Source organism: Schistocerca americana, chromosome X (assembly GCF_021461395.2).
Source record: "Schistocerca americana isolate TAMUIC-IGC-003095 chromosome X, iqSchAmer2.1, whole genome shotgun sequence".
Taxonomy (NCBI): Eukaryota; Metazoa; Arthropoda; class Insecta; order Orthoptera; family Acrididae; genus Schistocerca; species Schistocerca americana.
The window spans coordinates 279781284-279803788 of NC_060130.1; positions in this window are offsets into that span (position 1 = coordinate 279781284).

A 22505-nucleotide genomic window follows, 5' to 3' on the forward strand; every position below is an offset into this window, starting at 1 on the left:
TTGAGCAGGATAATGCACGACCGCATGTTGCAGGTCCTGTTCGTACCTTTCTGGATACAGAAAATGGCCAGCACATTCTCCAGATCTCTCACCAATTAAAAACGTCTGGTCAATGGTGGCCGAGCAACTGGCTCGTTACAATACGCCAGTCACTACTCTTGATGAATTGTGGTATCGTGTTGAAGTTGCATGGGCAGCTGTACCTGTACACCTCATCCAAGCTCTGTTTGACTCAATGCCCAGGCGTATCAAGGCCGTTATTACGGCCAGAGGTGGTTGTTCTGGGTACTGATTTCTCAGGATCTATGCACCCAAATTGCATGAAAATGTATTCACATGCCAGTTCTAGTATAATATATTTGTCCAATGAATACCCGTTTATCATCTGCACATCTTCTTGGTGTAGCAATATTAATGGCCAGTAGTGTATTTACAAGTCGACTGTAATTTAAGGGCACCGTTGATGCTTCAGAAGAACAAAAAACTGAAAGTTTGCACAACTATTCAATAGACTTAATGAACTACACATTAAAAAGTGTGTTGAAGGCAGAAAATATTATAAACACATGAAGACGACACAGATACAATGAGTTCATTAAGGGATTATGGAAACTGTAGGTTTACGTTAGTTTCACACGTTGATGGTTGATTCCATCGACAGTACCAAACTATGAAAAATTTTCAAATGTGTGTGAATTCCTATGGGACCAAACTGAAGAGGTCATCGGTTCCTAGACTTACACACTAATTAAGCTAACTTATGCTATGAACAACACACACACCCATGCACGAGGGAGGACTCGAACCTCCGGCGAGAGGGGCCGAAACTATGAATATTGGAATTACATTCACGTTGTTAACAGTCATCAGGAGACAAATGTTTATAGAAACCAAAAGTAGCAGAATCGATGCATACGGGACATAACCTTTGAAACCATACACTTTAAAGAAGATTGAAACAAATGTTAAATCATATGCGAGATATGGAGTGATCGTACATCTATTAACTATGAACTATGGTGTGGCTGCAAATACGTGGATTAAATATTTTGCACATGAATGGGAGGAAGAAAGATTAGGGTTTCATGTCCCGCTGACGAGAAGATCATTATAGTTGGAGCACAATCTCGGATTAGGAAAGGATGCATAAGGGAATTAGGCGCATTGCTTTCGAAGAAAACATACCGAAATTTGCCGTACGCTATTTAGGATATCAAATCTGCGTGGTTAGATGGAGAACTGATCACTGACGCAAGTCCAGTTCCGTGATCAATGCGCTTCCTGGCTCGGTCCATACACAGAAGCTGCAGCAATGCAACTATAAATGGCATTTATAGAAGGATATTTACACTGTATTTAATTGGCGGTAGGGATTTACACACAATTATTTGGTACAGGATGTTTCAGGAGTAAGTTGACATACATGAATTGGTGATAGCATGGACCCATTTGAGGGGAAAACGTCGCGACACTAAGTGCTTTATTTTCAACCACTTTGAGAAAGACAGCAATTTAAGGAATAAGAAAACATCTCAAGCACTCATTGCATGACTTTGAAAACCAATAGTCTAAGGTCAGATTAATAAAAACGTTCCTGTGGAGTACGGAACCTATCCCATCGTCTCAGATATCTCAACGAATAGAACTCTGATGAGGCACAGTCTCAAGAAGATATCAGCAACAAATATGCTGCTATTCACAACACGAATTGAAGATGATGGACGGGAGGGATGCAATTCAAGGAGAAGCTGAAACAGATAAGCAAAAACAACTAATCGAAATAACGGATTAACACATACTGAAGGTGTTGGGTATAAAGGAATTAGATACCTAGATGAAGACACAAGTAGATAAAAAATCTACTTGTGTCTAATCCAATACGAAAGATACATACCAAGTGATGACTTTGGATATTGTGTACACCTAATGTAATACACAGTTCATTTATCACTAAGATATCAAAACTGAATTCTGTATCACAAAAAAATATGATTAAAAATTTTTTGAAGTAAGAATAAGAGATCCACACTCATCATTACGTACGCACCAATGCACCAAGATACCCAATAAACTCCTCAGAAATTGCAAACATTTAGGATGGAACTGGAAGAGACTACTTAAGTTTCTAGGAATCGTTCATTTGTTATGTTACATCAACTTTGAATAAGTGAATTGTCAAGTTATAGACGAAATCCATAGCACAGAATAGAACTAACACTAAAGGCAAGAGATTATTAGAGTAGTGTAAGAAATTCGAAATGACAACAAATTTCCAAAAGAAACCCAAAAAGCAGACAAGGTCGAAGTCGACAAATCAGTTACTCGATGGATTCTTGACTGACCATGTCGGAGTTAATTACGACAACTTAAAAGAGGTTCAAGGCATACAGGTATTTGAAAATGGGCTTCGAGCAGAAGACCCCCCGCAAAGCCCTGACTCCTTTTTGTAGCGTCTACCACTGGAGTTTGTGGAGCGTTTTTTCTGGTGCTGTCACACTAATAAAGCAATCCTTTATGAAGTTTGCACCTCTTCTTTGAATCTAATATGTCGTTAATCGGGGTGATGTTACGCCTACAGGCAGACTGTGCAATAAGGAACATTCACTGTGCTGTGAAGAAGCCTTCCAGAAAACTCGTTGTCTTGTTGGCATAATTCGTAAAAAAAGAAAAAGCTGCCTTTTACAATCTGACTCGCAGATGATTATACTCTTAGCTCATGGAACTCCCATATTTTGATGATCTAGTACCGTTTTTGAACTAGAGTTACAATATACGAATTGGGTACATGATGTCGGGTGGCATCTCGGTTTACTTTTGACGATCACGACTGTGGATAGTTCCAATGACAACCTTTAGTTCAGGGAAATTGTAGGCACTAAAGTGAATCCGTGTTTGAGCATAATGCTAGCAGTACATTCGAACATGATGAAGCTAAACCACTTGAAATCCCAGAAAGTTAATATTTCTTTCGTGAGATAGTGAGACGTTTCTTCTTTGCTCAGCTCGTCAGTCAGACGTGGCACTGGCTGGATTCATGAGACATCCGACCAATCGTTCACTTATAGAACTCATTACAAATGAATTATTGAATCGAAATAGCATATTTTTAAGTCTTTGGTGGAATATATGCAGTGGTGAACATTGTGTCTGGCCGGGATATAACCTGGATACCTTGCTACTCGCAGGCGGCGTTCAGATGAGGGATCCTCAAGGGCCATCACAAAGCTTCCCCTTGCGACTGTTTCCTGTCCTACAGATGAATCGAGCTTTCCGTTATAACGGAAATCTCTCGGGTGTTAGCCTGGCAAAAGCACTAACAGCTCTGGGAGCTTGAAGTTTACAGTTGGCGAGTCAGATGTGCTCGGATGCTACAACTGGTTGTGCACTACCTGTGTAATGCAGGTATCCGGTTCCGACACTTCAGCAGTTCCAAAATTTTTACCTCTAAAGTGTTCAGTTATGGACATAAATTGCAGCTGCACGGTAAGCTGTCCTTGTAAACAGACAAAACGCTTCTTTATTCCTATTTCGTGACGTATAAAAGTTCTCGTTTCAGTTCCCCGTAGTAGATCATGTTTTTGACACTGATTTGATGGTGTTGGTACATAGTTTTTGTGCTTTACTAGTAACACTATTAGCTGAAATCTCTTAGTATTCGTGCAACATTTTTAACTATGGAGTTCTACTCTATGGATGCGATGAACATTTGAATAAGTGATGAATAAGTGGTGAACATTGTGTCTGGCCGGGATATAGCCTGGATACTAATACTTGCTACTCGCAGGCGGCGTTCAGATGAGGGATCCTCAAGGGCCATCACAAAGCTTCCCCTTGCGACTGTTTCCTGTCCTACAGATGAATCGAGCTCTCCGTTATAACGGAAATCTCTCGGGTGTTAGCCTGGCAAAAGCACTAACAGCTCTGGGAGCTTGAAGTTTACAGTCGGCGAGTCAGATGTGCTCGGATGCTACAACTGGTTGTGCACTACCTGTGTAATGCAGGTATCCGGTTCCGACACTTCAGCAGTTCCAAAATTTTTACCTCTAAAGTGTTCACTTATGGACATAAATAGCAGCTGCACGGTAAGTTGTCCTTGTAAACAGACAAAACGCTTCGTTATTCCTATTTCGTGACGTATAAAAGTTCTCGTTTCAGTTCCCCGTAGTAGATCAGGTTTTTGACACTGATTTGATGGTGTTGGTACATAGGTTTTGTACTTTACTAGTAACGCTATTAGCTGTAATCTCTTAGTATTCGTGCAACATTTTTAACTATGGAGTTCTACTCTATGGGTGCGATGGACATTTGAATAAGTGAGCTCCAAATGTTAGAAGTTATCAAGCACACTGGACAATAAATTAACAGAGCCTCTAGCAGTGATAATGAACTCAACTGGACGAGGAAGAGACTACTCAAGATTGCTATATGCAGGTGAAACCACTCCTGTAGAGCTACCATATTGCGGGGATTTTTATTGTTGAATTTCACTCACTGTTCCAAATAGTCCTAGACTTTCCTATGGAATTAAGAGAAGGTGATTTAGTGGGTCATTTGAGTTGCCATAGGGTACCCGAGTGTTCACCAAACTAGCAACGTATATATGCAGCCCTCGGAACTGCTCTTGTCGCACTGAAAGACGTTGGTGTTCACAGCACACTCATCATGAATCCATACTCCATACATATTGTAAAAATGGATGTACCTATATATGTGTGTACGTACTTTCCATATCTTCCTCTAAGCCGCTGAAATGATTTGAACGAAATTTCGTACAACTATTATTTGCTATCTGGTAAGGGCCACCTACTCATCAAAGGGGCGGCGGTGAGCCTGAAAAAGCAGTGTATCTCAGGACACGCGAATACCCATACTTGAGTAAGCCAGTATATAACAATGAGAGCACTTAGTGACTTGCAACAAATTTTACACATAATTTCAAACCTTTAAGAAACTTTTTCTCACTGACAATCCCCACAAAATGATGAAAGCAGAAAAGGTTATGCTTACTACATTTTTGTGGTGCATCCATAACAACTGCGGCATGAAACTTGACGTTTTAATTTATTACTTCTTTACAACTCACTGTATTCGCACCAAATTTTGCTGACTGTATTCACATATACCTCTGAATGTAAGAGAACAGTTATGTCATTGTACAACACATAGGTCAGGAGAAACGATGTCATAAAATTTGAGCTGCGTGAAAATGAAAGTGCAGGGCGAAATTCGTTAGAAATGCAGTGCAAAAATATGTGTACAAATACGTGTGAAATATATTTGTTATGTGCATACACGAGAAAAGCCACGGGTAAAAAGCTCTGTCTAACCCATGGAAGAAACTGAATTAAATTTGGTACCTATGTTAGTTACAACCTGGAAAGAAATACTGTAGGGGTAATAGGGTGATACCATGGAGAAAGAAGGTGGGAGGAGAGGATGAACAGACAGTGAGGATGAAGGAAGAGGTGGACACGTACATGGGGAAGGAGGAAATGGACAGAGACTGGGCAGGAGGACGAGGAGATGTACGGAGAGGGGAAGAGGGGGACATAGAGAGAGAGAGAGAGAGAGAGAGAGACAAGAGAGGGTGAGTTGAGCAGAGAAAGAAAAGAAAACGACATGGACTGAGACAAAGGTAGGAAGAAATAGGCAACCATAGGAGGAAGGAGAAAGAATTGAGCAGAGAGAGGGGGAGGAGAAAATGGACAGAGAAAGGGAAATGGAAGAGATGGACAGAGAGAGGGGAGAGGAGGAGATGGACAGAGAGAAGGGAGAGGAGGAAATGGAAAGGGAGAGGGGTATGAGATGGACAGAGAGAGGGGAGACAAATTCAGAAACAAAATTATGAACACGAGATCTGAAGTAAGAGAAAGAAAGAAAACAGGCAAAATATGGGCAGAGCAGAGGAAACAGGAACATAGCCAAAGAATGAAGAGGGTTTGGGAAGAAAAAAAGAAGAAGGAAACAACAAAAAATGAATAATCTTGTAACATTCAAGTTAATCACTCTCCTGGAGCCAAAAATTTGTGATAATACTAACAATAATGAATGGGAAAAATTATTACCAAAAATCTCAAAAAGTACTTTAAAATTTCTAATGGGAACCCCTATTTTTACTGCAGAATCAGATTCTACATAAAAAAACTACGTACATTTTGTCTTAAACATTTGTTTTGATTCTTGGTAGTTGGCGCTGTAATTCAAGAAAATCCATGTTCTCATTTTTGCGTGGAAAATGGTTACGGATAAATAAAAAATACTTAATTACTTCGTATATTTTGATTCGCTAAAACTAAAACTCTCCCTCTCTCCCTATAGGGTGGGGTTTGAAAGAGAGGACTTAAGAGTTTTACAAATGTTCACCCAAATACTGTATTAATTGTTTCCGAGGATTGGGATAAGTTTTGTTTGTTTCGTGGTCATGAGGCCACACAACTTTTAATTATCAAACAAATCATCTGACTAGCTAACTATCTAACAAAACATCCTACTTACTAACGAGTGAACTCATTAACTAACAGAGTAAACAAAGTAAATGACTAACAAAAATATGCCTTTGATGTTCCCTGGCAGAGGCGAGGACACAAATCTAAGAATGGAGTTGCAACGGCAACAAGTGTTGACACAGGAAAAGTCCTGGACCTTGAGATTTTGACAAAATATTGTTAAGGATGCAGATGTGCTGGCGTGGACAGAGAGAGAGTAGAAACTCATAAGCCAAACTGTGGAAAAAATTTTGAAGGATTTTCTTGAATTACAGCGGCAGTTACAAAGAATCGAAACAAATGTTTAAGACAAAATGTACGTGGTTTTTTATGAAGAATCTAATTCTGCAATAAAAAATGGGGGTTCCCATGTGAAATTTTAAAGTTACCTCGCGCCCCACTCCCAGAGGCCTGGGGTGACGGGCTAATTTTAGCACCAGCAGATGTCCCCCTCGAAAATAAACAACTTTCGATTCTACGCATTTTTTTTCGTGTGAAGCTTATTTTTTGAGTTATTCTGGTTTGTCAACCTAAAATTTACACCCTGTATACAGGGTGAGTCACCTAACATTACCGCTGGGTGTATTTCGTAAACCACATCAAATACTGAAGTATCGATTCCACAGACCGAACTTGAGGAGAGGGGCTAGTGTAATTGGTTAATACAAACCATAAAAAAATGCACGGAAGTATGTTTTTTTAACACAAACCTACGTTTTTTTAAATGGAACCCCGTTAGTTTTGTTAGCACATCTGAACATATAAACAAATACGTAATCAGTGCCGTTTGTTGCATTGTAAAATGTTAATTACATCCGGAGATATTGTAACCTAAAGTTGACGCTTGAGTACCACTCCTTCGCTGTTCGATCGTGTGTATCGGAGAGCACCGAATTACGTAGGGACCCAAAGGGACCTTAGGTGCAGAAGAGACTGGAACAGCACATTACTTCCACATGCAAACACCTTTTTATTGGTCTTTTTCACTGACACACATGTACATTACCATGAGGAGTGAGGTACACCTACACACGTGGTTTTCGTTTTCGATTACGGAGTGGAATAGAGTGTGTCCCGATATGTCAGGCCAATAGATGTTCAATGTGGTGGCCATCATTTGCTGCACACAATTGCAATCTCTGGCGTAATGAATGTCGTACACGCCGCAGTGCATCTGGTGTAATGTCGCCGCAGGCTGCCACAATACGTTGTTTCATATCCTCTGGGGTTGTAGGCACATCACGGTACACATTCTCCTTTAACGTACCCCACAGAAAGAAGTCCAGAGGTGTAGGATCAGGAGAACGGGCTGGCCAATTTATGCGTCCTCCACGTCCTATGAAACGCCCGTCGAACATCCTGTCAAGGGTCAGCCTAGTGTTAATTGCGGAATGTGCAGGTGCACCATCATGCTGATACCACCTACGTCGACGCGTTTGCAGTGGGACATTTTCGAGCAACGTTGGCAGATCATTCTGTAGAAACGCGATGTATGTTGCAGCTGTTTGGGCCCCTGCAATGAAGTGAGGACCAATGAGGTGGTCGCCAATGATTCCGCACCATACATTTACAGTCCACGGTCGCTGTCGCTCTACCTGTCTGAGCCAGCGAGGATTGTCCACGGACCAGTAATGCATGTTCCGTAGATTCACTGCCCCGTGGTTTGTGAAACCCGCTTCATCGGTAAACAAGTAGAACTGCAACGCATTCTCTGTTAATGCCCACTGACAGAATTGCACTCGATTATTAAAGTCATCACCATGTAATTGCTGATGTAGCGACACATGAAACGGGTGAAAGCGGTGACGATGCAGTATGCGCATGACAGTACTTTGACTCAGTCCATCGGCTCTCGCAATGTCCCGTGTACTCATGTGTGGGTTCATGGCAACAGCAGCTAACACACCAACTGCACCCGCTTCTCCTGTGACGGGCCTGTTACGGACCCGTTTGCGTGCTACGACCATACCTGCTGCATACAGTTGGCGGTAGATGTTTTGCAATGTGCGCCACGTTGGATGCTCTCTGTCCGGGTACCGTTCTGCATACACCCTGCAGGCTTCAGCTGCATTTCGTCGACACTCGCCATAGATGAGTATCATCTCCGCCTTTTCAGAGTTCGAATACACCATGGTCACAGTTCCTACAACACTACACTATCACAGACGTCTGGTAACACGGTGTACTACGGTTGGTCTGCGTGCGGAGACGAATGCAGAATAACAATAGCAGCAAGCGCTACATGCGGACACTGCGACAGCTAGACCAAACCACAACAGTGCACTACAGCCACACTCGCAAACACGGTCGTGATCGTAAACATGTCCCTGCAGATGCTGCTCGCCGACCGTGGCCCGTGTTTGTTACAACACGCAACTGAACGTCGGACGTTTCAAGCGTCAACTTTAGGTTACAATATCTCCGGATGTAATTAACATTTTACAATGCAACAAACGGCACTGATTACGTATTTGTTTATATGTTCAGATGTGCTAACAAAACTAATGTGGTTCCATTTAAAAAAACGTAGGTTTGTGTTAAAAAACATACTTCCGTGCATTTTTGTATGGTTTGTATTAAACAATTACACTAGCCCCTCTCCTCACGTTCGGTCTGTGGAATCGGTTCGTCAGTATTTGATGTGGTTTACGAAATTTATCCATCGGTAACGTTAGGTGGCTCACACTCTATACTTTCGCGTAGACGGATTTCACAGAAAATAACAAAAGTTTTATTTCTGCGTTATCGGCTTATGATTAGAATCCTGCCACAGAATCTGAACTTGCAATAACGAAAACAAGGCTCAAGGGCAGAGAGGTGAAAGAGGGGGATGAGATGGACAGAGGGGTGGGAGGAGCGGTTGATGGAAAGTGAGAGGGGGAAGGAGGAAGAGATGACCAAAGAGAGAGGAGGAGGAGATCAAGACGCATACCGAATTCCCATACATATTAAAAACGTCTGCTTTCTCTTTTCCTTCTTTTCCATTTAACCATTCTGAGCTACAGCAACGTGTGGCTAGGTAGAGTTACTTTTGTACTAAGATCTTCTATTCTTTTCTGTTATTAGTGACTTTTCAATTATAATTTCAGAGGAAGCTCCTCTAAAGAAGGCACTGAACAAAATGGTTCATGAGCTAGTTGGCAGCACTTGGGAAATGGCGTGCATCGGTGAAACTACTAGGGTGGACAGGCACAACGGCTAGAGACTGTGTCGCGCACAAGCCGCCTTAAAGATTAAAGTTAATGGTGACAAGACGCAAGTAGCGGAAAAAGTTTCGTGATAGTTAACATTCTCTGTCAGTCTAAGAGTGTAGTTGGGGAGTACTGTAAAACTCTTCGCGCTGCAGTCGGACTGCACTGGTGTGTTGTCTGGAGGGGAACCGACAATGAAATTACAAGCGAAATGGTTGAACAGATAAAAGAGTGCACTGAAAAGAATACTTGCTATATATAAACTACCCAATTATGGTGACACTCACTGGTATTCGGAGAGTGATAGAGGCTCTGTGTCTTGCTGCAAATGATCCTGAAATGATAAACTTGCTTACTTTAAACTTTAATGGCACAAATATAACAAGTAATGCACATAGTATCTAGTAGTGACTGCATTATGTGATGCAATAACGGGTTTTTGAGAATTACTATTTATTTTTATTCAGCCTGTATAACTTCTATTCAAATGGTGATTTCCCCAACAACTAACAACAACATTAATAACAACGATCATGTGATAATGCAAACACAGTTCCGATGAAGAGCATGGATCTGTTTTCGACACCCACAGTGACACAAAGTTTTAACTTGTCTCAAATTTCTACGATATCGACATCGATAAGAATACTTCATATGCCACAATTTTGTGACGCTTCAGTTCATAGTAGTTTCAGAAGACTGATTTTTCCCCACTGATTCGGTGGTGCTGCCGGCCGGGGTGGCCGAGCGGTTCTAGGCGCTACAGTCTGGAACCGCGCGACCGCTACGGTCGCAGGTTCGAATCCTGCCTCGGGCATGGATGTGTGTGATGTCCTTAGGTTAGTTAGGTTTAAGTAGTTCTAAGTTCTAGGGGACTGATGACCTCAGCAGTTAAGTCCCATAGTGCTCAGAGCCATTTGAACCATTTTGAATCGGTGGTGCTGCTCCAGAATTTCAATGCTTGTTATTAGTACTATTAGTGATTTTCTCTTTGCTGTGGTGCAACGCTTTCTCGAAAGTAGTCTAGAGATTGACGATTCAAAAGTGTTATAGAACAAAAAGGAATTTAAATTAATTGAAAAAATAAGAAACGAAAACTAAACATATTGAGTATATCATTCAATAGGTGAAGTTTCTATTGAGAACATTCTGAACATATCTAGTATCTCAATTTGACCTAATTGGTCTTTCGGCTCGATGATAGGACGTGAATTTTTCGGTAGGTGGACTTCATTTATTGCTACACGGGCAATTCTGGATAAAACGACGGTAAGGCGTCCCCACCGCATGTAAGCGATACTGAAATAGTTTGGCGGCCAGCGAAGGACAAAAAGGGCGGGCAGCCGCAGTGTGGCTCGAGTTTCCTGGGGTTGTCGGCCGCGCGCCACGCCGCCCTGCTTCAAGCTGCACTGCTTACACCCAGACCGACACTCATTTGCTGCGTTTACATACAAACAAAACTCAGGAAGAGGAAAATCAAAAGTTAGGAACAGATTTCCACTGATGAGTTTAGGATGGAAAGTCATAAGGTTTTAATAATCACCTCGAAAAAACAAGCGGTGACCATGAAACTTGGCGATGGTACAATTCCTTTTCGGTATAGCCACCCTCCAATGCAACACGTTTTCTTCTGCCATGGATGACTAGGTCGGGGTCTTTGTATCAGAAGTACTAACAATCGCAACACACAAGACATACACTACTGGCCATTATAATTGCAACACCAAGAAGATATGCAGATGATAAACGGGTATTCATTGGACGAATATATTATACTAGAACTGACGTGTCATTACATTTTCACGCAATTTGAGTGCATAGATCCTGAGAAATCAGTACCCAGAACAACCACCTCTGGTCGTAATAACGGCCTTGATACGAATGGGCATTCAAACAGAGCTTGGATGGCGTGTACAGGTGCAGCTGCCCATGCAGCTTCAACACAATACCACAGCTCATCAAGAGTAGTGACTGGCGTATTGTGACGAGCCAGTTGCTCGGCCACCACTGACCAGACGTTTTCAATAGGTGAGAGATTTGGAGATTGTGCTGGCCAGGGCAGCAGTCGAACATTTTCTGTATCCAGAAATGCCCGTACAGGACCTGCAACATGCGGTCGTGCATTATCGTGCTCAAATGTAAGGTTTCGAGGGGATCGAATGAAGGGTAGAGCCACGGGTCGTGACACATCTGAAATGCTACGTCCACTGTTCAAAGTGCCGTCAGTGCAAACAAGAGGTGACCGAGACGTGTAACCAGGGGCACCCCATACCATAACGGCGGGTGATACGCCAGTATGGCGATGTCGAATACACACTTCCCATGTGCGTTCACCGCGATGTTGCCAAACACGGACGCGACCATCATGATGCTGTAAACAGAACCTGGATTCTTCCGAAAAAATCACGTTTTGCCATTCATGCACCCAGGTTCGTCGTTGAGTACACCATCGCAGGCGTTGTGATGCAGCGTCAAAGGTAACTGCAGCCACGGTCTCCGAGCTGATAGTTCATGCTGCTGCAAACGTCGTCGAACTGTTCGTGCAGATGGTTGTTGTCTTGCAAACGTCCCCATCTGTTGACTCAGGGATCGAGACGTGGCTGCACGATCCGTTACAGCCATATGGATAAGATGCCTGTCATCTCGACTGCTAGTGATGCGATGCCGTTGGGATCCAGCACGGCGTTTTGTATTACCCTCCTGAACCCACCGATTCCACATTCTTCCAACAGTTATTGGATCTAGACCAACGGTAGCAGCAGTGTCACGATACGATAAACCGCTATCGCGATAGGCTACAATCCGATATTTATCAAAGTCGGAAACGTGATGGTACGCATTTTTCCTCCTCACACGAGACATCACAACAACGTTTCACCAGGCAACGCCTGTCAACTGCTGTTTGTGTATGAGAAATCGGTTGGAAACTTTCCTCATGTCAGCAAGTTGTAGGTGTCGCCACCGGCGCCAACCTTATGTGAATGCTCTGAAAAGCTAATCATTTGCATATCACAGCATCTTCTTCCTGTCGGTTAAATTTCGCGTCTGTAGCACGTCATATTCGTGGTGTAGCATTTTTAATGGCCAGTAGTGTATATATTACTGAGAGGTACATTACAGCGACACCCATTGATCAATGTATAGAACATAAACATTATAAGAGAAACAGCCAAAACATACACATTCGCGAAAACCACAGTATCACCCAATACATATGCGTGACTATTGGTAAAGCAGAGAAAATACAAACTCGCACACGTAAATAATACATAGTACAGCCACCAATCACACACATGAGAGCATACCACCGCACTCTCTCTGAGTCGATGGCGTGCTTCGCAGCAAGTTTATGGGTACATAGGCTTGCTATAGTGATTAACAGGATAGCTGTGAGGCGTAGATAAAGGTAATGAGGGTGCCAGGGTCATTCCACACCATCTCAACATAGGTGCCATGTATGGTTTTGGATTTCTTCCCAATCGACAAAAGGATCAGATATCGGGCTGCATGCTATTGGCTTGATAGGGGAATACATGATAAGATCAGGGAAACAACAGAGGAAGGCGTCAACTAATCACATGGCGGTTGAGTGACTCTCAACGAGAGTGGAGCCAAAGTGATAAAAGGTGTACGACTTTTTCCAGACCATCAGGGAACCGTTATGGGTGAATCATGCGAATCTCAGCAGTGGAATAGTTCATTTCCCGACTGGAATGGCCCATATCCATCGCACCTACAGAGCCTGTCACTTTCTGCGGACGGTAACTGCCAGTGCGGAGAACATGAATCCTCTGAACACAGCATGCTGTACTGTGAGCAATACTCACATGCACTGCGAAACATAACAGGAATCACAACAGATAAACTACAACACACACTCAGGGACTCACACAAATGGGGAAAACCAAATGAACTAAAAGACCACATCTCCAAGACAGAACACGTTTCTATAAACAGACGACGCCTTGCTGGCATCGTAGCAACGGCAAAGAAAGGACTGGGTTAGTTCAGATAAGGACTCCAGTACTACAGACTCCCCCAACACCGACACGGAGGACTTAACAAACAAAGAAGAATATGTAGTCATCCAATCATAGGAACATGAAACATAGATCAAACCAGAGAGACATGTTTTATCACACGATGGTGGTCAGTTATTCTAGCAGGTGCCATGTTAAACCTGTTACTATAAAAACGCAGATTTCTTAGCACATAGCATAAGTTAGAATAAGTGTAAACACACGGTAAAAAACATGAGTAGACATAGTACGTAGCATACACAACACATATCAATAGTAATCCTTTATCCCATATCATGCAGAAGCGATGTAGAATATATAACCTAGTGTGGCTAGTTATTGTACCAGGCGCCACGGTAACACTCGAAAAACACTCGACTAGAATTAAGTAGACTATCATTTCAACATAACTTAGTAACTTGGGAGGTACTGCACAGGGATGCCACGATCCAGATCACATTCCGAGACGTACTCCTTGAGTTGCGCAGGTGAAGGGATCTCTATTAGTCAGTCTATCCTATCCTGTTTTATCGTTCTACTTAAATCAGTTTCCTTCTTCTATAATTTCCTTTATCCAGTATTATACAGGGTGAGTCGCCTAGCGTTACCGCTGGATATATTTCGTAAACCACATAAAATACTGACGAACCGATTCCACAGACCGAACGTGAGGAGAGGGGCTAGTGTAATTGTTTAATACAAACCATACATTGTAAAATGTTAGTTACATCCGGAGATATTGTAACCTAAAGTTGACACTTGAAACATTGTCCTCACTTCATTGCAGGGGCCCAAACAGCTGCAACATACATCGCGTTCCTACAGAATGATCTGCCAGCGTTGCTCGAAAATGTCCCACTGCAAACGCGTCGACGTATATGGTATCAGCATGGTGGTGCACCTGTACGTTCCGCAATTAACACTAGGCTGACCCTTGACAGGATGTTCGACGGGCGTTTCATAGGACGTGGAGGACGCATTAATTGGCCAGCCCGTTCTCCTGATCTTACACCTCTGGACTTCTTTCTGTGGGGTACGTTAAAGGAGAATGTGTACCGTGATGTGCCTACAACCCCAGAGGATATGAAACAACGTATTGTGGCAGCCTGCGGCGACATTACACCAGATGTACTGCGGCGTGTACGACATTCATTACGCCAGAGATTGCAATTGTGTGCAGCAAATGATGGCCACCACATTGAACATCTATTGGCCTGACATGTCGGGACACACTCTATTCCACTCCGTAATTGTAAACGGAAACCACGTGTGTAGGTGTACCTCACCCCTCATGGTAATGTACATGTGCGTCAGTGAAAAAGACCAATAAAAAGGTGTTAGCATGTGGATGTAATGTGCTGTTCCAGTCTCTTCTGTACCTAAGGTCCATCACCGTTCCCTTTGGATCCCTACGTAATTCGGTGCTCTCCGATACACACGATCGAACAGCGGAGGAGTGGTACTCAAGCGTCAACTTTAGGTTACAACATCTCCGGATGTAATTAACATTTTACAATGCAACAAACGGCACTGATTACGTATTTGTTTATATGTTCAGATGTGCTAACAAAACTAACGGGGTTCCATTTAAAAAAACGTAGGTTTGTGCTAAAAAGCATACTTCTGTGCATTTTTGTATGGTTTGTATTAACCAATTACACTAGCCCCTCTCCTCACGTTCGGTCTGTGGAATCGATTCTTCAGTATTTGATGTGGTTTACGAAATATATCCAGCGGTAATGTTAGGTGGCTCACCCTGTATATAATATTTTAAAAAGTATAACAAAGAAGCCGTTTACACAAAGAAAGAGGATAAAAGATCTCCATAAGGCCCCACGTCCTCGTGGCCCTGCATAGACAATGGAGCCCGAGGCCTCAACTGCGTAGAATGTAAGCTGCGCGGCTGGGACCGTTGATCCCACCTCAGTGGACTGAGTAAAGCTTTACAGTCCATACAAAACATATTAGATGCCGAGCCCTATTTTCAGAAAACGATCCACCTTCATAAACAACTTGTCTTCTTTCCCGAACCTTTCAATAGCTTCCCGCGACGATTCGTCTGGAGGTCTCGATAGTAAGCTCCTGTCATGATTTGCCCCTTGTGAGCATTCTCTGTTAGTGTCCCACCGTGGCAGTCCCAAATAAAACACTCAGCTTTATCTTTTCCGGTGGTGATAAGGTCTTCGCCTATTTTGGTGGTGCTGAATTTACATGTTTTCAGTGCTTGCTTTACCACTTTCTCTCGGAGTAGTAGTGATACATCCATCACTTGCCGATTGTGATTAGCCAGCTAAAGACGTCATCTTCATTGGTTTAACATTTCTGCAACATCTTCACTGCTTCTTCGGTTCGGTGGGTTCTTTGAGTGGATGTGAGCAGTCGCAGAACCCAGAGGGCGGGGACATTTATAATCTTCAAATTATTGTGGAAGATTTTGACATCTAATGCATGAGTGATTTTCACTTTTTAAACTGTCGCCTCGATTTTGACACTCTGGTCTTCGAGCACCAGGTCCTTGCGATTCTCGGTTCTTCATAGAGAGATGGTGCGTCACTTCATTTTTCGTCATTCAAATTTTTTGACCACAATAGAACCATCAGCGCCATCTAACCACAGTGTCATATGTAGCTGTGTTGTTGACGAGCACCTCCATCAATTCAGTATGGATTGCTTCAGCATTTTTTGCTTCTAGTGTAGTTAACGAATTACTGCACGATACTTAGCGTTATTACTGGGCTAGATCATTTTGATTCGGCTGCTCTAATGATATGCTGTAGTCGGTGATATGGAGATTTCCATATCTACCAGGACTGCAGACATTAACTTACAAGTAAACAACAAATCACTACATAACTTTATTTTTGTCAAAATAATATTAAAACTTTATGATTAGTCCTTATACATGCTACACCACGAATCGTGTTTGTTAGTACGCAACGAGCCTGATATTCCTCCCCCTCCTTCACCGCACAAAAAGACACTCTGTCCCGATTAACCATTATTTTTCAAAAGAGCACGGAACCTGAGAACCCCACAGCGTTCCAAAATCGACCGAGCGCTTTCTGAACGTACTATTTGTACATGACAATCAAAAACAATATACGGAGTGTTCCAAAACTACTCGTCCACATTAATACGGCAGGCAGAGAACACGAAAACAGATATATTCCGGTAAAGAACATGTCGTTTCTGAAGTAATGTTATACTATTAAGGAACATTTTGTTAGTAGTGCTGATGTAGTTTGTTGTGTCGGTGTCACTGACTGAGAATGTGTACTGACATTCAAAACTGCTCTCTGTACGGATGGTTGGCTCTGAGGTCTGCTTGGAAACACACAGATTCATTCGCAACCGACACTGAATTCTAACAACAACGCCGACTCCCCTGTACACACACAGATTCAGGCGCAGTTATTACCGCCTTGTGACAACAACAGTGAAAATGGAGCGGTTTACGCATGCTCAAATGGCTTACTTGCATCTGGTATACGGCTCTGTGAATGGAAATGGACGAGCTTCAGTGAGAGAGTATCGACAGCGCTCTCCCCAGCGACAGATTTCATAACACAAAACATCTGAACGTCTGCATCGCCTCAACAGCAACTTTCCGTCCAAATATGCATAATACTGGTTGGAATCGAGCAGTCCAAATTCCCAAATACAAGACGAGATTCTGCGACACGTTGAAGACACTCCATCCACAAGTACACGACGTAGTGCACATATACTTGGCGTCAGAAATAGCCTTTTGTGGAATGTGTTATCCTTTCCATCTTCAGTGCGTGGCAGCACTAACAGCTGAAGATTTTCTCCAACGCGTGCAGTTGTCACAAAGGTTTTTACAACAGAGTGCCCTGGACTTCTTATTGCCGGCCGAGGTCCTGTACACTGGCGAGGCTTCGTTTACTCGTGAAGGCTGATTCAATATCCTCATGTTTGGACACGAGTGAATGAACGAGATAATCGACCTCGTGCTCATCTGCAGCGATTCTGTGTTAATGTGAGAGCCGGCATTCTCGATGTTAGGTTGGTTGGATGATACATTCTTCCATTCCGCCTTAACGGACGGAGATATCGCATCTTCGTGGAACATGAGTTGCCAGAGCTGCTGGTGGAAGTACCTCTGAATGTTAGACAAAGGATGTACTTCCAGCACGGTGGCGCGTCAGCCGACTGCAGCACTATTGTGAGAAATCATCTGAGAGCATCCTTCGGGAATCGATGGATCGGCCTACGAGGTGCATTCAAGTTCTAAGGCCTCCGATTTTTTTTCTCCGGACTGGAAAGAGATAGAAAGATGCACATTGTTTTAAAATGAGGCCGCGTTCATTGTCGATACGTCCCAGAGATGGCAGCACCGTACGGCAGATGGAATTTTACCGCCAGCGGCGAGAATGAGAACTGTTTTAAATACTTAAAATGGCGACGTTTTCCTTACTTGAACAGCGTGCAATCATTTGTTTTCTGAATTTACGTGGTGTGAAACCAATTGAAATCATCGACAGTTGAAGGAGACATGTGGTGATGGAGTTAGGGATGTGTAGAAAGTGCGTTCGTGGATGCGACAGTTTAATGAAGGCAGAACATCGTGTGACAACAAACCGAAACAACCTCGGGCTCGCACAAGCCGGTCTGACGACATGATCGAGAAAGTGGAGAGAATTGTTTTGGGGGATCGCCGAATGACTGTTGAACAGATCGCCTCCAGAGTTGGCATTTCTGTGGGGTCTGTGCACACAATCCTGCATGACGACCTGAAAATGGGAAAAGTGTCATCCAGGTGGGTGCCACGAATGCTGACGGATGACTACATGACTGCCCGTGTGGCATGTTGCCAAGCAATTTTGATGCGCAACGACAGCATGAATGGGACTTTCTTTTCGTCGGTTGTGACAATGGATGAGACGTGGATGCCATTTTTCAATCCAGAAACAAAGCGCCAGTCAGCTCAATGGAAGCACACAGATTCACCGACACCACAAAAATTTCGGGTAACCGCCAGTGCTGAAAAAATGATGGTGTCCATGTTCTGGGGCAGCGAGGACGTAATCCTTACCAATTGCGTTCCAAAGGGCACTACGGTAACAGGTGCATCCAACGAAAATGTTTTGAAGAACAAATTCCTTCCTACACTGCAACAAAAACGTCCGGGAAGGACTGCACGTGTGCTGTTTCACCAACACAACGCACCCGCACATCGAGCTAACGTTACGCAACAGTTTCTTCGTGATAACAACTTTGAAGTGATTCCTCATGCTCCCTACTCACCTCACCTGGCTCCTAGTGACTTTTGACTTTTTCCAACAATGAAAGACACTCTCCATGGCCACACATTCACCAGCCGTGCTGCTATTGCCTCAGCGATTTTCCAGTGGTCAAAACAGACTCCTAAAGAATCCTTCGCCTCTGCCATGGAATCATGGCGTCAGCGTTGTGAAAAATGTGTACGTCTGCAGGGCGATTACGTCGAGAAGTAGTGCCAGTTTCATCGATTTCGTGTGAGTAGTTAATTAGAAAAAAAATCGGAGGCCTTAGAACTTGAATGCACCTCGTAGAGGGCTCTGTTGCCTGGCCACCCAGGCCATCTGAACTCACGTGGGCATATGAAGCAGCTGGTGTATGAAACCGTTGTGGAAACATAAGAATAGCTCGTCGTCATAATTTCCGTCGCTGCTGGTACCATTGCGGACATCTTCGAACGGACATGACAGATGACAGTTAATGGTCCGACGGTGAACTGCGTGCATACAGGCCAGTGGTCTCACATTCGAGCAGTTCCTGTGTATGTAACTGCTGCAATTAGCATGCTAAACTATCTCTGAGTAAATCGTCCCTAGCATCAGGAACTGTCGTCAGCGACCAGAGGTACCGTAACTAAATATATTTGCTTTGATGATCTCTACCTCCTGTATTAATTTGAAAGAATACTTTAGGAAAACACTGTATACGATCTACATGCTTTATGTTATGATAAAAACCTTAATTATGCGATACAATATCTGATCATAAGTATCCTGACATCTGTTAGTGGGCAATAATATGGGTGTGTCCACCCTTCGCCTTTATCAAGGCTTAATCTTTGCTGGGAACATCTTAATAAGCCGTCTGAATGTCTGTGACTGAATGTCAGCTCATTCTTCTTCAACAGCCGAAACCACACAAAGTTGTGGTGTTGGATGCTGGGGTCTCGATCGAAGCTGACTTTCTAACTCTTCTCGAAGGTGCTCCACTGAGTTAAGGTCGTGACTCGGCAGAACAGTCCCTGCATATCCATCTTTCAGAACTGGTTCTGGACCTCGGCTATTCAGTACAAAATGTCGAATCAAATACCTTTCAACTGTCTAAATTTCCAGATTGTTACAAGTTTAGGCGATATATTACGGCATCTTCAGGCCCCCAGACAGACGTGTAGGAAGCTTCTAACCTCAGTTCCGGTCAAAATAGGGGCCAGCATTCAAAGACTGTGTCTGTAAGTTTCTACTTGAGACAGCGAACACTTCAAACAATACCTGCAGACTAAGCAGGTGTACTAAACAGACTGATTATATACCTTTGTCCGCCCTCTTCTGGAGTATTGCCGTGCGGTGTGGGATTCGCATCAGATAGGATTGACGGAGGACATAGAAAAAATTCAAAGAAGGCTAGCTCGTTTTATATTATCACGAAATAGGAGAGACAGTGCCTCAGATATGATAAATGAATTGGGGTGGCATAATTAGAGCAAAGGTATTTTTCTCTGCTGCACCTCCTCATGAAATTTCAGTCATAAAGTGCCTCCTCAGAGTGTGAAAGTATTTTTTTTGACACCTACCTATCTGGCGAAATGACTATCGTAACAAAACGCGAGAAATAAAAGATCGCACGGAAAGACTGAAGTGCTCGTTTCTCCCTCGTACTGTTCGAGCGAGGAACGGCAGAGAAGTAGGTTGAAGGTGGTTCGATGAACCCTCTGCTTGACACTTAATTGTGAATTGCAGCCTAATCACGTAAATGTAGGTGTGCGAACCTTTATTGGCAACTGTTGCGATAGGAAAGGGGAGAAAGAGTGTGATACCAGAATTACCATTCCCCAAAACACCATAAAGTGATTTATCGAGTGTGGAAGTAGATGTGGATGTTGAATATGACTTCCCAACGCTGTTGGCGTAACGTGGAGTCCATCGCTCAAACCGTTTGCTGCGTCACCAGCAAGAAAATTTAAGTTGGACACTGCTACACAAGTGTGTCTACTTCATTTGTTTATATAATAATTATATTCCAAATTCAGAACGTGCATCGAGAACGACAGAATAAAAATGAATACAAAAAAGAGAAGGAGAACTGTAAAAATGAGGGAGGGTGTCAAACATGTCTACGTCTTTTGGTGACGCTAGTAAGACCCCTGATTGTGGACTCAGAAGTAAAATAGAGCCATCATTCTTTCAAGAGATAGCCCATTTGATTCTTTTGACTGTGGAGAAACGTGCAACTTCTCTGATCGTATGGAGCAGGTTGTTCCATAGCCTAGCTTGCAACATAGAAGTTGGCGTACCATGTGGTATGCTAAGGAACTCAAAGTAATGTAGAATTCAAGGTTCAGATGTGTCGAGAATGCTGTTATGGAATATTTTCTACAAAACAGATATTTTTGTTTGTAATTACTGAGGAGTTGAGAAAACAAAAGTAGTGTGTGGTAAAGGCGACTTCAGACTGTACGCGTCACGTACAGCTCTTCGCACGAAGATGTAAAAATGATCATACGGCTATGAGTCGGTCAAGTATACACAAATTTAGGGTGTTGTATGGCTTCGCAATAATATGATGGTAATCTCTTTGATGTCTCCTAGAAATAGTTTCTAAGGTCTTTTACTTTTATAATAGGAATCGACACATACTGCAGCAACTGGCACACAGAACAGTATTAACCTAGTTTAACGCCAAGCTCTCTAACGGAAGAACTGAAAGGGTATTCTACTGCAACATCTGGCACACAGAACAGTATTAACCTAGTTTAACGCCAAGCTGTCTAACAGAAGAACTGAAAGGGTATTCTGTTTTATTTAGAATGATAAACGGAAGAGTTTTTCGAAGTGTGAACTACTGTGTCGTTGAAGAAGTACGAGGACTGTTAGCGTTTTAGTAGCCCTAACATTATGACGTCTGTCCTGCTTTGTTGACTCAGACGCAAAAGGCTTGGAAAGCGTAGTTAATTGAACATGTAATTCCTGTTAGGTTTCGTGGTCTGGTGCTCAGATACATGTGAAGATTGTCGACATATTTACTTACTCTTTGGCGCTACAGCTCTGACGATCGCAGCTCAGTCCTGACGATCTCTGGCTCGTTCCTCTACCTTCTTACTCCCATCTTCTAGTCATTCCTCACATCATTGAGCCATCGTTTCCGTAGTCTCCCTCTGCACCGTTAGTCACCTGGATTTCCTTTACAGATCTTCATGACAGACCTATCCTCTGACCTTTGCTCTACGTGGCCCAACCGTCTTAATCGCTTGCTCTTGATTTCCAAAACTAGGTCAACGAAACCATAGAGTTCCTCAAAATCCTTGATTTTCCTCATTCTCCATTGCCCTGCCCAACTCACGGCTAAAAAATTTTTCTCAATATTTTCCTTTCTAATCTTCGGAGGAACTCCTCTTCTGCCACAGGCATTATGTATGTTTCTGAGCCATACATTACCACAGGCATTATAATCGTTTGATAGGCAGTCACCGTCCATTTTCTACTCATGCTACGTGAGTTAATAATCTTAATCAGAGCCCAGTAAGCTGTATATCCCGCGGCAGTTCTTGCTTTTATTTCTTTACTTATGCTGTT